Raw genomic sequence first — 18,371 nt, 5'->3', positions numbered from 1 at the left:
CTGTGCACTGCACCCTTTAAGGAAGGCACCCGAGGCATCACAGTGAGGACAAAGGTGGGGGACAAAGGAGTTTCCCCTCCTGCCTGAAACAGGGAGGACAGGTGGCTGCACAGATGGGAAACGAAGGGACGGGGCAGTCAGCCTCTGTTCCACACAGACCGGAGCTCCCAGGCGGCTGTCCGGGTTGTGGGTCTCACAGTCCCTGTCTGGAGGGATCAGTTGTGGGAATTCTTGGGGTGGGTGGTCCTGACCCCGGGCGAGTTCTGAGAATTGTGGGAACATACTTGGTCATCACTGACAGCAGTGGGCGGGGCCGGGGTGCTGACATCGTGCCCTTGGTGTATGGGAAGGTCCTTCGCAACCCGGGCCAGTGTCCGGTCCAGCCAGACTTTCATGTCCTGCCAGACATTCGAGGAGGTGAAACCCGTTCCTGAGGCTCTAACCCTAGATTCTCACTCAGTTGGGGTCTCAGTTTGGCCTCCCCAGAGGCAGACCCTGAGTCACATTCAAGAGCAACTCGTCTATTTGGGACATGACCCAGGAACCCTGGAGTGGGTGTGGGAAGGGAAGGCATCCCCATAGATATTGAATGTGTCAACATGTCACCTCTGCAGGCATCGGAAGCTTAGACTGCTGGGGACTGGGGAAATAGTCCAGGACCTGCGCCCAGCAGTGTCCCCGTGAGCCACAAGGCTGCTGGCGCATTGCACACCCGCATCCCTCCACGTGCAGTGAGGGCCGTACTCTGGGGGGCGTCAGTGTCCTGGACTTCCAGCCACAGCTGCAGGGGAGAGAGGACACGCCCAGAATCAACCAGTGTCCTGGAAAGGACAAAGGACAGGGTGGACACTGTTGTGTCACCACAAAGGCTTTTCTTTTTATCTTTCCCTGTGATTTTAAGATGTGCTGATTTTTTTTTCTTATTTTTTGAGATGGAGTTTTGCTCTTGTCACCCAGGCTGGAGTGCAGTGGCGCGATCTCTGCTCACTGCAACCTCCACCTCCCGGGGTCGATTCTCCTACCTCTGCCTCCCAAGTACTGGGATTACAAGCATGGGCCACCACGCCTGGCTAATTTTCGTACTTTTAGTAGAGACAGGGTTTCGCCATGTTGGTCAAGCTGGTCTCGAACTCCTGACCTCAGGTGATCCAACTGTCTCAGCCTCCCAAAGTGCTGGGATTACAGGTGTGAGCCACCACACCCGGCCAAGATGTGCTGAATTTTTAACGACGGCATCAACCTTTGACACTGAGGAAAGATTGTCCACCTTGTGGCACACCCGCCGTCGTGTTCTTGTGGAGTGAGGTCACTGCACCACAGTCTGCCTTTGCACTCCCATGTTCACTGTCCTCTTGTGCTTAGGTGTGAACACCTCACGGCTTCATTTCAGTGTGGTCATGCTCACAGATGTACATATAGAAAACATTTATCATATACTAAATAACGGCTTATTAGAATCGCTGTTATTTCACTGTTTAGCATGTTTGGGCATTTACTGACCTTTATAAAATAACGTGTCTAGCTAGGTTACGGTATTTTATGACTTTCTTTTCTGAACAGTGCAGGACCTGTTAACAAGCATTTCTATTTGAAGGCAGGCTGGGCTGGGAGTCTCTGTACTGGGAGTTTGAGCCCATGTGGCTGAGGATTGAGTCAGGGCACTTTCTTCTCCAGCCCAAGTGACTCCCCAGTGATGCTGACAAGTGACGAGTGACAGCTGGCCCAAACTGAGGCTTTCTGAGTAGAAATCGATCGTGTCCCAGGGGCTTCTAGGAGTGACCCTCTGGCCTGGCCAACCAATTAACCACTTCCCCAAGGAAGGAAGAGGCTGAAGCAGAGGTCAGGCTGCAGTGCCCCTGCCCACCCCCACACCGAACAGCCCTGCTGTTTACATGGGTACGTGCCCTCCAGTTCACTGTCGTGTACAACAGGGCAGCCCCGGCCTGAAGAGGTCCAGAAAGCAGTTGGTGTTGTACGGGTCCTGTTTAGAGAGGAGGTGAAGCCACACCTCAATCCACCACTCAAGTGGCAGAAATGCACCTTTTGTTGCAAAACTTCACAGTATCTTGGTGGCATTTAGTGCAAACTGGTTGAAGCACAGATTCTGGAACCGGAATGCCTGGTTTGTACTCGCTTCCTCCCAGCCCTGTGACCTTAGCCAAGTATACTTGAACATGCTGGGCTTGAACATGTGTTTCCTCATCTATGAAATGGGACAGTAATAGAATGTTTTCTTCGTGTGGCTGGGACATTTAAAAACATTTTCTCCTAAAAGTACTTAGATATCGCAATGCCTGCCATGTTAACTATTATTTCTATTTGAGTCCCCACGTTGCATGTGTAGTGGAAGTTTGACCTCAGACAACTTAGGGTGTCCCTTTACCTTTTTGGAAGGTTTACCTGGTACCAGGTGACAGTGAGAACTAACATGGTCATTGGGTAACATCCCTCTGAGTCAGCATGTGCTGAGACACTCGTCCTGCAGCCTGGATCGTGGGCATCCTGGACACGCTCCTTGTGCTGGTCCCACAGCCCTGCTAGCCCAGCTGGTCTCTCTGCTACTTCTAGGCTACTTGGGGGCACATGAAAATACCCCACAGCTACTGTACCGTGTGGGGTGGGCACTCTCTGCCATCCTCTTGGATCCAACAGCCAACCAGGCAGGGGCTGTGAACACACATGCCTGAAGAGGCCAGGGAAGGACATAGTGGGTGAACGGGCCTGTTGGGGGTGGCAGTGAACTGGAGGCAGGTGCCATGTAAAGGGCTGGCCACTCCCCAGGTCTGGCTAATTGTTATGTGAAGGAAGCAAGGCCCTTTGAAACTTAATTCTTTGCTTTCGCAAGAAACCAGGGGTTATTCTATGAAGTCTCCTGATTTTTAAGTATTACTAAAAGTCCATTTTAAAAGCACCATGTGGGCCAGACATAAAATGCCTGCAGGACTGAGCTTGACCTAGACTCGAGGTGCAGTTATTCCCTGCCTGGGCCTTGCTGCCTCCTTGAACTCTACCCCGGCCCTTGCTGTACTCAGAGCCCACACATCGCACCCATCAGGGACTCTGGCCACCTTGCTGGGGCATTGGACACAGGGGACCCAGGTCAGTCTCCCTAAGGTGTCTGTGTCTGATACTGGCCCCAGAAGGAGCAGGGGCCTCCAGATCAGCTTGACAGGAGCCATGCACAACCATTGATCTATCCATCCAACACCCACCCATCCACCCACCTTCCCACCCATTCACTCCATCCATCCATCCATTCATCCATCCACCTTCCCACCCATTCACCCATCCATCCACCATCATCCATCCATCCATCCATCCATCCATCCACTCATCCATCCACTCATCCATCCACCCATCCATTTTCCATTTATCTATCTATCAATTCTATCTTATCTATCTATTCTATCTATCTTATCTTATCTTATCTATCTACTTCTATTCTATCTACTTTTATCTATTCTTACTTCTTATCTATTTCCATTTCTATTCATTCATTAATTCTATCTTATCTATCTTATTTATCTTATCATTCTATCTATATCTACTTCTATTCTATCTATTCTCCATTTATCTTATCTATCTATCTATCTATCTTATCTATCTGGCTCTATCTAGCTCTGCCTATCTTACTCTATCTGTTTCATTTTATCTATTCCATTACCCTATCTTATCTATCTATCTATCTATCTAGAACGTATTCTTATCTATCTTATTTCACATTCTATCTTATTCATTTCATTCTTATCTATTCATCTATCTTATCTTATATCTATCTTATCTTAATTTATCTTATCTACTTATCTTATCTACTCTATCCATTACTTATCTATCTATCAATTTTATCTATCTATCTATCTATCTATCTATCTATCTATCTACTTATTCATTTCCATTTATCTATCTAATTTATCTTATTTCATTTATCTATCTATTGGCCTCTATCTTATCTTATCTATCTTATCTATCTATCTATCTACTTCTATTCTATCTATTCATTTCTATCTATTCTATCTTATCATCTATCTTATCTATTCTATTCACGGTCTTATCTATCCTATCTATTTCATTTCTTATTCTATTCCATTAATTTTTATCTATCTATCTATCTTATCTATTCATCTATCTATTCATTCATTCTACTTATTCATCTATCTACTTATCTATCTATCTACCTTATCTTATCTACTTATCTATCTTATCTAATTTATCTATCTTATCTACTCTATCTTATCTTATATCTTCATTAATTTTATCTATCTATCTACTTGTCTATTCTATGTATGTAATTTATCTATATCTATTTATTTATTCATTCGGTTCTATCTGTCTATCTTACTTATTATCTATCTTATCTATCTATTTATCTATCTATCTATCTACTTAATTTATCTATCCCACTCATCCATCCATCCATCCACCCATCCATCCATGCACTCATCCATCCATCCATCTATCCTCCATCCATCCATCTTCCCATCCATCCATCCATCCATCCATCCATCCATCCACCCATCCATCCATCCACTCACCATCCAGTCAACACAAAAGTATTGAATGCCAGGTGCAAGAGACACAGCTGTGAACAAACAACTGTTGTCCTTATGCAGCTGATATTCTATCAGTGGAGCCAGCAGTAAACAGAGTAAATAAGTAAATAAATAACATGTTGAGTGGTGGTAACTACAAAGGAGAAAAAGAATGTAGGCTAGAGGGATGAGATATGTGTGTGTGTGTGTGCGTGTGCGTGTGTGTGTGTGTCTGTGACTGCGCATGCATGTGTGTGATCGTGTGGGTCTAAATTATATATTGCATAATCGGGAAGGACTCACTGATAAGGTGACATTTGAGAAAAGACCTGGATTTGTTGAGGGAGAAAGCCACGTGGGCTAGACATCTGGAGAAAGGGCATTCCAGGTAGAGAAAGTAGCACGTGCAAAGGCCCTGAGGTTAGATGGTGCCAGGTGTGTTTGAGGAATAGCAATGAGGCTGCTGTGGCTGGAAGAAGGCGAGAAAGAGGGAAGCAGGGGAGATGAGGGCAAAACATAACCGGGGTCACATCAGGCAGGGCCTTGTAGACAACTGCAAGGACTGGCTTTGGAGGGAAGGAGTGCTGTGCGGAGGAGGAACAGGAGCTGTCTCAGGTTTTCACAGGGCCCTTCTGGCTGAATATGGAGGAGGAACTGCAGAAGACCAGAGATGGGTCCAATGCAGTATCCAGGAGGGAGGTAAGGAGGCTTGGATGTGTGGTAGCAATGAAGGAGGCGAGAAGTATGTGAATTCTGGTTCTACTAGAATACAGATGCTATGGTCTGAACTTTTGTGTCTCTTCCAAATTCAAATGTTGAAATCCTAACCCCAAAGGTATTAGGAAGTGGGAGCTTTGGAGGTGATTAGGATTCATGAATGGAATGAGTGCCCATATCAAATAGCCCCCAGAGAGCTGGCTCAGCGCTTCCACCATCCAAGGACATGGCTAGCAAGCAGCATTTTATGAACCAGAGAGTAAGCCCTCTCCAGCACTGAATCTGCAGGCACTTTGATTACGGACTCCATGTTCTCCAGAACCATGAGAAAGACAGTCCTGTTGTTTAAAAGGCACCCATTTATGGTATTTTGTGATAGCAGCCTAAACAGACCATGGCAGCAGGCTGGCATGGTTTACTGCTAGAGGGAACGGGCATGTGTGAGGAAGAGGGGAGTCGCTGGTGTGCTGTGAGGCACAGGGCCTGCTGAGAGAGGTCACGGAGGTCCTGGCTCGCTTCACACTTAGTCGCCTGCCAAATCCCAGAACTATCACATGGCCTCGAGGAGGTACCCTGTTGTGGGTTGAAGTTGCCGCCTCTTCACTCCCCTGGAATGAGTGTGTGTCCCTGGTATCGGCCTGGTGTGTGTTGAAGTTGCCGCCTCCTCACTCCCCCTAATGGGGACTGGGAATGAGACATTAAATTGGGAGACGAGGACGGGGATGATGAGTTTCCTGCTTACCTGAGTATGAGGACCAGATTCAGTGCACAGTATGACTAATGCTCATAGTTGTGGGCCTGGGATGTCCCTGAGGGTGGGGACAGGGTCCGTTTCCTCCCTGCGTCCCCTGCACCCAGGGGTGGACGTAGTGTCTCTGCATAGCCTCTGCCAGGTTGGGGGTCAGGAGGCTTTATCCTTCCCTGGGGCTGGGAGCTGGAGTAAACCGCCCCCGCCCCGCAGCCTGGGGATCAGTAGCTGCTGGTAATTCCTCAGCCCCCAGCATGTGTCTGCCCAGAATCCATAATCCCCAGGCCTCCAGGGGCTCGAGTGTCAGTTGTGCTGGATCAGAGGAGGAGGGAGGAGGAGGGGTGGAGTGAGACAGAGGAGGAGACAAGGGAAGGGAAATACTTGGTGTCCCTGGGAGATCCGCCCCTGTAGCAGCTATGAGGGCCCTTGGTGCACCCAGACTGGCCTCCCTAGGCTCGGCTTCCACCACCAAATCCACAGCTATTTATGGAGGGCCCACCGCAGGAGTCACAACTGGACATCCCAGACTCAAATGCAGCCCACGGGCGTGTGCAAGGGCCGGGCATGTTCAACACACCCAACACTCAGTAACTCAGGACAGATACCAGCAACGCCCCATGGGTGCTCGCTGTGTAAATACCTGCCCTGGGCATGTGCTCTGTGGCTGTGCCCTGTGGTCCTGCCCTCATTTGCCTGCAGATTTCGGCACCCACCTGCTGTGACTGAATTGATGAGGCTCTTGTCAGAGCCACTTGAGGAGGCCTGTGTCCACCCACCAGCCAGGACATCCAGGAAGCCAGGTCCCCAGCGTCCCTGCCAATCACAGTCCTAGTCCTAAAAGCCCAGTGCTGGGAACCACTCCCTTGCCAGGAAGCTTCAGCTGACAAAGTATTGATCAGCCCATTGGTCGATAGGGGCCTTGAGCTGTCGGGGCTTCCTGTAAGACTCAGTGATCCTCGGCTCCAGGAGCCCATCCTCCCAGGGTGGGGCAGAACACTACCTTGGTTCCCCAGCAGCCTCCTGCTGATGGTGACTCTGTGCCCACCCTGCACCCAGTTGTCTGCTCATGGCACCCACTTCATCTTCCCAATGATTCCCCAGGGCACCGTCCCCACTTTAAGGACCACAGACCCAGATGCAGTAACCTGCTGAGGCTGTGGCCACATGGGGCGGGGTGAGTCTCCACTGCCTGTGCCCCCTCCTGCTGCCAGACCTCAGGTCTGAGGCCACGTGCCCAGCCCAGGGCAGCAGCTCCAGGGGGCTCATGGGACCTGTCCCTAGACTGTGATTGGCAGGCGGTGACCCACATCTGACAAATAAGTGGTATGTTGCGGTTGAGTCTTCTAAGGAAAAAAAAATCAACCAAAGCACAGACCCTGTGTGCTCACGCTTTTTTCCTGCTGCCACCCTTTCTTCCTGCTCTGGCCCCGTGTCCCATCTCCCTGGCCTCCACCCTGGCCCAGCCCCACCATACCTAGCCCACTGAGTGGCCTTCTCCCGGGGTTCACTTCCTTCCCCTTCACCCCCACAGTGGGTCGCCATGCGTGGCCCTGGGGGACTTAAAACCTTGCTCAGGTCCTGTCCCTCCTGTGCTGGGACATCCCAGCCCCCAGCCTGCTCAGCACAAAAGCCAAACCCTCGCCTGGGCTTGGGGCACCGTCTCTTCCTCAGTCCACCTCCCACCCCACAGGAGTCCCTCGCAGCCCGCAAACTCTCCAGGCTGCACCCACCCAGGCTTGGCCTTGCTCTTCCCTGTGCTGAAGCCCCCTGTTCCCCCCGCCATCCCACTCCCAATTCTGCCAGGCTCCCCCACCCCCTCCAGATCTCAGGCCTCCTTCCGCAGCAGTCCCTCAGACCTCCTTTGCTCACCCAGCGCCCGTGACTCTCTGGTTCCTTCCTCCAGCACGTTTTTTCTTCCTAAGACTTATCCCAATCTGACATTATAGTTTATACTTAATCATTCACTTCTTCAATTCTGTCTCCTGTCTCGAAATATCAGCTCCAGGAGGACAGGAATATGTGCCACTTTTGCACTGCTAGGTTCTCAGGGTGCCTGGACATGGCACCGGGTACTTACAGGCGCTCATGGATGAGTGCTGGGGAAACGAATGGAAGGAAACAGCCGGGAGAGGGAGGCACGGGCTGACGGGTAGTGCTAGCCTTGGGACACTCAGGGAACCGATGGCAAAGTCACTGCTCCCAGGGCTCTGTGTCTTGTGCCTTCATTCATTCACCACCCGTTCATTGATTTATTATTTCACCCAAACAGGCCTTCACTGAACACCTACTACGTGGCAGCAGCTACTATGGGTTCTAGGAATAAAGCGTTGGGAAGGAAAAAAAAATCTCCTTCACGTCTTAGAGTCTGGCTGAGTTCTGAATTCAGCTGACATAGGGCAGATAAATAGGAGAAAGTAGACAAGCTTGACTACATTTTGACGTGTACACGGGGCCTTCACAAGAGAAGGAAGCCCTGAAGAGGTGCCCAGTGCAGAAAGCATTTATCTCTCTCGAAGAAATGATGTATTTGTGAAGAAATGACGAGACAAAAAGGTTTGGACTGGGGGCAGTAAACCATGGGGAAGGAACTGGAAGATATGTAGGGGAGAAATGAGTAGAACTGGTGGAAGCAAAGGGTTATTTTAGTAAGTGTGTTTGTGCAGATGCACCTCGGCATCCACTTCCAGTGTTTGGTGATAAGGATGCTCTCTTCCTGGTACAAAGGGAGCGTGTATCTCGTGGCAAATGTCATGGCCTGTTCTTGGTTAGAAAAGGGGAGGTCAGAGGGCCCTGCCTGCACCTGCTGTTTCTCCAGTGCCTGCGGTTCAAAATAGTCTATATACCAAAGTGACGTCATTTGGGGTAGCTTGTCCTTAATTCCTTCTAAAGCAATGAACGTAACAGACAAGAAAACGTGCGTCCTAGGACTTCACATTTCACAACGAGGCTGGACAACAATCAAGAAGTGAAACCTTGGTTTGTCTGATGGTGATAAGAGCCAGGAAGACGACAGAGGGGAAAGGAGGGAGGAAGTGGCAGGGGCCGAGTTGGGACTTTAAATGGGGTGGCCAAGGACGCCCTCACTCACAGGCAGCATCCGAGTCAAGACCTGAAGGAGGACACTGAATCCTCCCGACAACCCTGTGAGGGGCACCATCATCCTTATTTTCCACGGGAGGCTCAGAGGGGTTCAGTAACTTCCCCGAGGCCACACAGCTGCTGTATGGCAGAGCTTGGTTTCAACCTGAAATCAGGCTCTTGCCGGGTTATAACTCTGCTCCTCCGCATCTTGCCGGGGCTCTTGGTCACTCTGGGTCTGGGTGTCCTGGGCTATGTCTGCCGTGAGAGCTCACCGGGGGGCCTCTGACAGCCGCCTAGGAAGAACGGTCCCTCCTCCCAGGGCCTTCTCTCCTCACCCCTCCCGATGTTCTAATGAGCAGGGAGAAAAGACATTGTACAGCACAGCTAGAATTCATTTCAATATTAATTCTGAAACCTCATTTAAGCAGATAATTAAATTACTTTTTAATTACAAACAGAGTATCTGTACACTCCCTCTGAGTGAGCACGGGTGGGTGGGGAGGGAGAAAAATGGTGTCGCCTGGCATTTCCTGCTCCGTCCCCAGCACACAGGACCCCCGCAAATGGTCCCCCCCTTGTCACATCTGAAGGCCGGGAGCACGTGTCCAGGCGACCCCCCTGCCCAGTCACCAGACAAATCCCACCAATGAAGCCGTGGTCTCTGTTGCACGCAAGCAGCGCATAAAGCCCCCGCACTGCCCCCCGATAGCCACCTCCTTCCCAGCCCCTAAAAGCGCTCAAAGGGAGGACCCCAAGTTTCCACTAAAACAAGGAAAAGGATCCCCTCAAAGTGTGTCTTGGACAGCAGAGGCCACATCGCCCCAGATGGGCTGCAGAGAGGGGTCTGCGGTAAAGGCGGAAGCGAGCTGTCCCGACCCAGGTACTTCTGGAATCCAGCAGAGAGCCCAGGCCAGGGCAGTGTCACTGCAGAAAGCAACAGTGGACAGCAGCCTCTTCCCTTTGTGGAGACACATGTCTGCAGCTACAGGGTCACAGCAGTGTCCCCTCCTGCTCTCTCCCTGCTCTCCCCTCCCGCATCCTCTGGGCTGCCTCTGGCTGGAGCATCCAGGCTGTCCAGGCCGGGGCGGGTGAGTGACAGAGGAGGCTCCTAGAGGTGCAGCCTCTTGGCCACTGACCAGGTGCAGCCTGGGGACTATCCCCAGGCCTTGGCCACCAAGTGTCTGAGGCGGGGTGGCCTGGTGGGCACAGACTTCCGGTGCAGAGGATCTCTAGTTAGCTCTTGGCTCCACGGCTGAGCAGCTGAGAAGGGGTGAGTGCCTGCTGCCAGCCACAGCTGGGTCCTGGGTGACAAGGGGGCCTGCCTGAGCTGGGGGAGCCCAGAGCTTCCTGGGCCGGGATGAACATAGATGGTGCCAGCCACCCACAGCAGCCCTGTCCATCAGAATCCACCCTCTGCGTGACCAGCCCTGAGAGCCGCCTTCTGTTGCTTCCTCCTTCTCCTTGACCTCTGCCTGGCCTGTCCCTGCAGCCCCTGTCAGGGGGACACACGGCTGTGAGCACAGTGCAGCCCCCAGGAGCAGATGGCAGCCCCCAGGCCCCGTGTCCGGTCCGGCCTGCCTTTCACATGAAAATGGGAGAGACAGCCAGGCAGATGTCCATCAAGCTGGGTGCGCTGGACAGTATGGACACGAGGCCATGTCCACACCAGGTGGCTGGAGCAGCTGCTGGACAAATGGTCTCTGATGATGCCTGTCACTCCTGCAGCCTCTGTCCCTGGAGCCCTGACCATCCTCTGCACAGAAATCACACCTGTTATCTCCCCTCCCCCAGCGCTCTGCGACCACAGGATGGGAACAGCCAACCCAGCCTCTGAATGTCCTGTGGCCTGGTGAGCATGAGCAGTCCCTTGATTTTAAAGTGACACCTAGACCGCTGTGGTGAGGAGCAGAGCAGATCTGGATCCCAAAGGGGTCCCTGAGGCTGCCTGGAGGGAGGAATCTAGGCATTATGGGTGGGAGCAGGCCTTCCAGGCAGGAGGCCCCAGCAGAGGAGAGAGCAGCTGCTGCCTGGTGCCTCCTGTGGGCTTGAGTTCAGGGCCAGGGTGTCAAAGCCTGGACACGACCCTGCTCTGCCTCTCTGCCCAGGCCCTCCGCCCACTGCCCTGGCCCCTGAATCGGGAAAACTCCAGCCCACCCAGAGCAAGCACCGTGACCTTTTGCACCTAGTCAGCCTGTTTGGATGTGGAGAGGAGGCCTGGCCTCGTGGCCCCAGAGAGCCCTCAAGCCAGAGGACCTCAGAGTGATGGCCAGTCGGTGGGGCGGGGGTCCCCTTCCAGGCTGGGGATTCTTCACTCCTAGGATCCAGCTACTCTTGGTGTGCAGCAGCACAGCCCCAGGGACTGGTCATGGTCCTCCTGGTGGGAGATGCCATGGGGTTGGTGACCCTCCCAGTGGGAGATGCTGTAGGGTTCATGACCGGTGGGAGATGACGTAGGATGTTTCCTGTCTCAGAACCTCCCCAAAGCCTCATGCTGGCCCTGTGCAAAGGAGAAGGGAGTTAATTCTACTCCCTCTAATTTCCAGACTTTACGGGGAGAAGCCAGGACTTCCATTCCAAAGGAGCCTTAGTTTTCTCATCTGCTAAATGGGCTTATGGGGAAGACAACAATCACTTAAGAGCAAACAAAAGAGGGAATTCTGCTGGGATTGTGGGCCTAGAGGCAAGTGGTGATTGGACTTCCCCACTCACTTCAGCGAATTAATTTCCCTCCTGCTCCCACATCAGCCACTGTTACCTCACCTGGTGATACAGCGGAGAGAACTGGGACCTTGCCTGTCATGTCTAATGTTGGATTTTCAGGGTCTAAAATAGCATGTCCTGGCTCACATAGAGCCTCAAAAGATTTGTTGAGTGAGTGAACGAATGAACTGAAAGGTGAATTCATGCATTGACTTTATGTGACCTTGGCCCTGCTCCTTGTCTGGATGTATCACTGTCACTCTCCCCCTAACTTACTTGGCCACACCAGCCTCCAGTTTCTCAAATGCTCGGGAACCTCTACTCCGGGCCTCTCCCCTTGCTGTTCCCTCTGCCTGACATCCCTCATAGTCACCACCCTCACCTCCTTCAGGGATCTGTGCAAATGTCCCCATCTCGGGACCTCCCTGACCCCTTTGCCTCAATCTGTGATTGACCCTACCTCCCGGCATTTCCTATCCCCACTTCATCTTTGTTTTCTCCACAGCACTGAGCACCTTCTAATATATTAATTTCACTATTTTGCTTGTTATTGTACTTCCCTTAGGAAGGCAGCCACCAGGGCAGGGAAGGTGGCCTGGTTCGTTCTGTGCTATTTCCCCAGCGCCTGGGAAAGCAGTGCCTGACACATAGCAGGTGCTTAGTAAACACTTCCCCAGTGAACAAGGAACCAGTTGAAGGAGCATCCTGTGGGCTGGGGGAAGCACAGAAGGCTTTCGTGGCTGAGAGGACTTGAGATGAGTATTGATGAGAGAAAATTCCAAGTAGGACAAAATACTCAAAACCAAATGTGGTTTCTGGGGCCTGGGGCAGGTAGCGTCCCGCAGGCCCAGTTTTGGCCTGTTGTTCTGTGTGTGTTGGTTTTTTGCTTGTGTGCTTTCCAAGGTGATTAGATCTCATGCAGGCTTGGCAACAGTTCTTCGGCAATTAATTCAATGTTTTATTCATCTTTGAATTCCTTAAAGCTGCAAATCAAACCGTCGCTGGGTGCTTTGCTCACCACGTTCCAGGCTCTGGTGTCGCAAATAACAGTGCTCTTTGCATACCAAGCAGACCTTTCTGTGTCCTGGGAAAAAGTATTTCTCCTGGTGTTCATTGCTCTAATTGCATCCACAGCGAGGCCGTCCAAATATGTTTTCAGCCGCATTTGCATTATGCAAAACCTTAATCTCCCCAAGTTTCCTAAAACACCGTGAGTGATTCACAGCCTCTCGATGCCAGGAAATGCACTGTTTGATCTGCCAATCCGTATAAATTAGATTTATTGGGAGGAAAGAAAGGAGGCTTGATACTATAAACTATTGGGAAATAATCACCCATGTGCACGTGTGCCCCATAAATTTGCTACTTTGGAGAAAAACGAGGCAGCTGACCCAGCACATGTTGCTGAATTTATGTCCTTGGTGCAATGATCACAATGTGGAGGTTGGTGGAGTTCTGTGTTGGGCAGAGTACTGCGTCATCTGAGTCTGGGTTGACTGGGTGGGTCAACTCCCACACTGCCCAATCTGGGGACAAACTGGCTTGAAAGAGGCCAGGGAGGAGAGCAGAGTAGCAGGGTTGTGAGGGTTGTGGCCAGAGCCCAGCGTAAGGAATGCCAGGACTGTTCTCTGTGTGCTTCAAGACGTCATGCAGGTAATTTATCTTCTCTGAGCTTTAGTTTCTTTGTTTCTTCTTCCTCTTTTTTTTTTTTCTTTTTAAGATGGAGTTTCACTCTCATCGCCCAGGCTGGAGTGCAATGGTGCAATCTTGGCTCACTGCAACCTCCGCCTCCCAGGTTCAAGTGATTCTCCTGTCAGCCTCCTGAGTAGCTGGGACTACAGGTACATGCCACCACGCTCAGCTAATTTTTGTATTCTTATTTTTAGTAGAGACGGGGTTTCACCATATTGGTCAGGCTGGTCTCGAACTCCTGACCTCAAGTGATTCACCCACCTTGGCCTCCCAAAGTGCTGGGATTACAACACTGCACCCGGCCAAGCTTTAGTTTCTTTAACTGCTGTTGGGGGAACACAACTTAATAGACCATATAGTGATGAGGGTTTGATGGGGTCCTGGATGGAATCCTCATTGGACCCCTTCTCTGTTCCAGGCCCTGGCCTATGCACTGGGGGGCAGTGGAAAAAAAAGGTCAGCCCAGGCCCCTGCTTCAGGGAGCTTACAGAGGACGGACCAGGTGGCAACCCTCATGGAGGAGCTCAGATCATGATAAGTGAGGTGGTGCATTGTCTTTATCATACAATCCACTTTGAGTTGGATTTTCTGTTACTTGCAGCCCAAAGCACCCCACCTGCAGTAGGCAGGCCCATGTTACCTGGGGGCAGTCTCTTCCATTTGGTGAGTGAAGACCTTATCATGTAGAAAGCACCAGAATTTTGTAGCATCTGAACCCCTGCAATATGTGGGTTATGATCCCCTTTTACAGATAGGAATGTTAAAAGAGGGTTAGTGAAGTCCCAGTGTCAGACCCACAGGCCGTGGCTGAGTGAGCAATTGGCTGTGGTCTTGTGTTGAGTCCCAGGGCAATACCTCTCACACCCTGCCACTGCATCCAGGAGACCTTCATCATTCTGTGATTTGAGGCTCTTCTCAGGGCATCCAAGCCCCATGGAACCCCCTCATCCTATCACCATTGCTTCATGTTCTCTTGATTGGAGTGGCTTCCTGGGTTGAAGAATTACATCTAAGGACAGTTCCTGTTGACACATGCATGTCTCGCCTAGAGAAAAGTGCTCGTCCACTGGCACAAATCAGTTCTTCAGATTAGGCCTCAGAGGTGGCAGGATATGGAAAAAATGGGACCGGCAAGTTTGGGATTGAATTTAATCATGGTGGCAGGGTGAGATTCTATTTATTCGTTCACCCATCACTCCTTCCAGGAACATTTACTGTGTGTCCTCCATGCTGGACACTGTGCCCTCAGGACCCAGCCTTCCAGCGAGCAGAAAGAAAACAGCAGACACAAAAACAAGATGATTCGAGTTTTGACAAAGGCTACCATGGTGAGAAGACCAGGGGACACACAGAGAGTGATTAGCAAAAACGAGGCAGCATCCAAGCTTGAGTTCCCCCAGACGATGACTTCGAGCATGGAGCCAAGGGGCAAGTCATTTGTCTGGAAGGGGATCCAGGCACTACTGGTAAGGGGTGGGGAAATGAGACAGGAGAGGGAAAGCAGTCAGCACAGGGTGTTACCGAGCAAGCAAGAGCAAGCAGCATAGGGTGCAGCGGGCTGAATCCTCCTGGGGCGCTTCAGTGTAAAGCACACAGCTCAGAGTCATCCCGCTGAGGAGCGAGGGACCTGGGATATTTTCCCACCAGCTACCGAGAGTCACTGACTGAGGGCCACTCCCGCAGGGTGATGCGTCTTTGGCATTTCTAGCCCACCCAAAAGGCAGAACAGCCTTCCGGCACTCTGGAGAAACAGCCTCAGGCGCAGAGAGGAAGGTGGAAATCTGCAGAGCACGCTGCAAGTTCCCGGCGTTATGGGAAGGAACTAACAGCAACTGCCACAGGGACCCCCGTTAGATCACGTGGGTGGGTGGGGGTGTCCGTGATGCTTCACTGTAGGTGTCCCATCAGCCGGGTGAAGCTGCCCAGTTGTTTGGTCACACTCCAACTAGATGTTGCCGTGAAGTTAATTTGTAGATGTGATTGACATTTAAATCAGTAACCTTTGAGTCACGCAGAGTGCCCTCCACAGCGGAGGTGGGTGTCATGCAATCATTTGAAGCCTTAAGACACAGGTCCCCAACCCCCAGGCCTGTGGACCAGGGTACTAGTCTGTGGCCTGATAAGAACCAGGCCGCGCAGCAGGAGGTGAGTGGTGGGTGAGCAAACATTACCACGTGATCTCCACCTGCTGTCAGATCAGCGGCAGCGATGGAGTCTCACAGGAGCACGAACCCTACCATGAACTGCGCATGCGAGGGATCTAGGTTGCACGCTCCTTATGAGACGCTAACGCCTGATGATCTGAGATGGAACAGTTTCACCCTGAAACCATCCACCCGACCGCCCCACAGTCTGTGGAAAAATTGTCATCCACGAAACTGGTCCCTGGTGCCAAAAGTTCTGGGGACCGCTGCCTTAAGAGAGAGTGAGGTCCCTCAAAGAGGACAGAATTCTGACTCCAGACTGTAACGTAGAGATTCTGCCTGAGTTTCCACCCTTCCGACTCCAGGCTGCAACATGAACTCTTGCTGGAATTCCCAGCCTGCCTGTCTGCTTGCAGATGTCAGACTTCCCAGCTCCCACAATCCTATGAGCGAATTCCTGAAGTCTCTCTCTCTCTCCATATGGATTCTGTTTCTCTGGAAAATGCTGACACGGCCTTCACGTGGAGGTGACAGGTGAGCTAATACCAGAAGGATGAAAAGGGGTCAGAGATAAGAAGGTCTGGGAAGAAAGCAATTCAGGCTGCACACCCAGCAAGTGCAAAGGCCCTGAGGTGGGAATGTGCTTAGTGCAAAGTGAACAGGGAGAGGTGTGTAGTGAGGGCAGGGACCAGATCACAGGGCATCATGCAAGCCGCAGTGGGGTTTGGATTTGATTCCAAGAGCAATGAGAAGTCATTGAAGATTGTAGATGAGAGAGTGGCATCATCTTAATTGAACTTTATCATGCTCGCTCTGGTGACGGAGAGGAGAATGGATCATGGGGGCAGGCGCAGAGCAGTGAAACTCCACAGGAGCCTGTCTTAATCACCAGATCGAGAGAGGACGGTGGCTTGGACAGGGAGTAATGGACATGGTGCTGAGCAGTGGGTGGAGCTTGGAGGGCCTGCAGTCCACGGGCTGGGGTCCAGGGTCCAAGAGCCCTGGGGTGCAGGATGCACAAAGCACAGGCTTCCCCATGTGAGCAGAAGTGAGGAGGAGGAGGAGGGGAACTGCATGGTGCCATGTGTGCAGCTAGGCAGGAAGGGCCCAGAGAAGAAGGAAGCTGTCTCTGCAGTCCCTACAGGGCCCTGGGATCTGACCCACCTGTTAACTGGGAGGAGGAAGGCTAGGCTTTCTTTCATGCTTTTTCTGGCTCAGACATTCTGAGCCTCCACCATCTGGTAGGGTCAGAGCCTCTGAGCCTCGCCACCCGGACAGACCCAGATGGAACAGAGGAGGTGCGTGGGCCAGGGCAGCACAGTGTTCTCAGTCCTTCTTTATAGCCTCGACTCTGCAAACAGGACAGGGGGCTGGCTCAGTGCTGCGAGGACACAGATGTGGCAGCCCCTCACGCCCCCATCCCCAACCTCAGCGCCACAGGCCCCCTGACAGCTTCCTGACAGCAGTGGGTGTGAGGGACGGAGGGCAGCCCTGCGTCTCACACCCAGGACCCCTCCCCTCCCCTGACTCACACTACTCCCCAGCAGCCCCAGTTCCATTGTCCTCCAATGTCGGCCACACACCATGGAAACAGGTCCCACCCACCGGGGCTATTCCTATGCTCTTTTCCAAAGAACCGTTTGGGCCAAAAGCCAGCGAAGAGAGCCACAAATCTCTGCGCCCTGCAAGACTGGCCCTCCTCCAGCTCATTCGCCCGCAACACTCCTGTCCCTGGAGCAGCTCATCTAGGCCCTGTTGGTGTTTGAAAAGCGCCTACCATCACCTGCAGCTCTAGGAGGGCTCTGGAGAAGCACAAATCAGGACCTGGGGGTGTCTCCCGTTACCTGTGGGCCCCTCGGCAGTGATAATGCACGTGTCCAGCAGGCAGCAGAGCCACTGGGAGAGACACAGGATGGGTCGGCTCTGATTGGAGGGGACGTGGCAGGAAGGATCTAGAGGTGGAAGCCAGGGCAGCAGGGCCGGCCATAGGTTGGGGGTGCACAGGCAGCCCTGCATGGGGAACCTGGGCCTGGAAAGTGCTAGAAGGGAAACATTGCAGGAAGCAGGAGGACAGGGCACCGCCCACCCCACATTCTGGGCAGAGGCTGGCTAGGGACCCACCCTGGGAGTGGATGGACTTGGATCCTGGGCCCCTCTGCTGAGACCCTCAGGACTTCTAGATGGGAAAACAGAACAGCACAGGGCCGCTGCAGTGACCCAGGGAGAGGAGCTGAGTCAAGCCACCCGCACACACCCAAGAACCTGCCCCTGGGCCACACCCCAGACAGAGCCCTGGGCTCAGAGTCTGGAGCCACACAGCCTGGGCTCAAATCCAGCCACTGTCCTTGTGAGAAAATTGTGGCTGCAACAACGGGAGATGCAGTGGGCGAAGGTGCTGGCAATGGAGGCAGTTCCTTACCCCTTAGGAGAACTCTGGAGGCGGGAGGGCCATGGCCAGGCAGGGGCTCCACACAGTCACCAAGTCACTGCCCAGGCTCCTCTCATGTGACCCCCAAGGCATCCCTCGTGGTCGCACATTGTCACGGCCCCCATGTCCATTCATTCACTTATTCAGTCATTATTTATTATTTGGGGACAGCCATGTGCCCAGCACTGCCCCAGGCTCCGAGGGGGAGGCCCATGAGGGAGACAAAGCTGCCGTAGAGCTGCTTTTCTGGTTGGGCAAGAGGAACAGCAAACCAGATAGCTCGGTGCACCAGGCAGTGTATCAGAGAAACTAAACCAGGAAGACGTGGGGGC

This window comes from Papio anubis, chromosome 16, assembly GCF_008728515.1.
Source record: "Papio anubis isolate 15944 chromosome 16, Panubis1.0, whole genome shotgun sequence".
Lineage (NCBI taxonomy): Eukaryota > Metazoa > Chordata > Mammalia > Primates > Cercopithecidae > Papio > Papio anubis.
The sequence above is the reverse complement of the archived record's forward strand: the minus strand, read 5'-3'. Positions refer to the sequence as shown.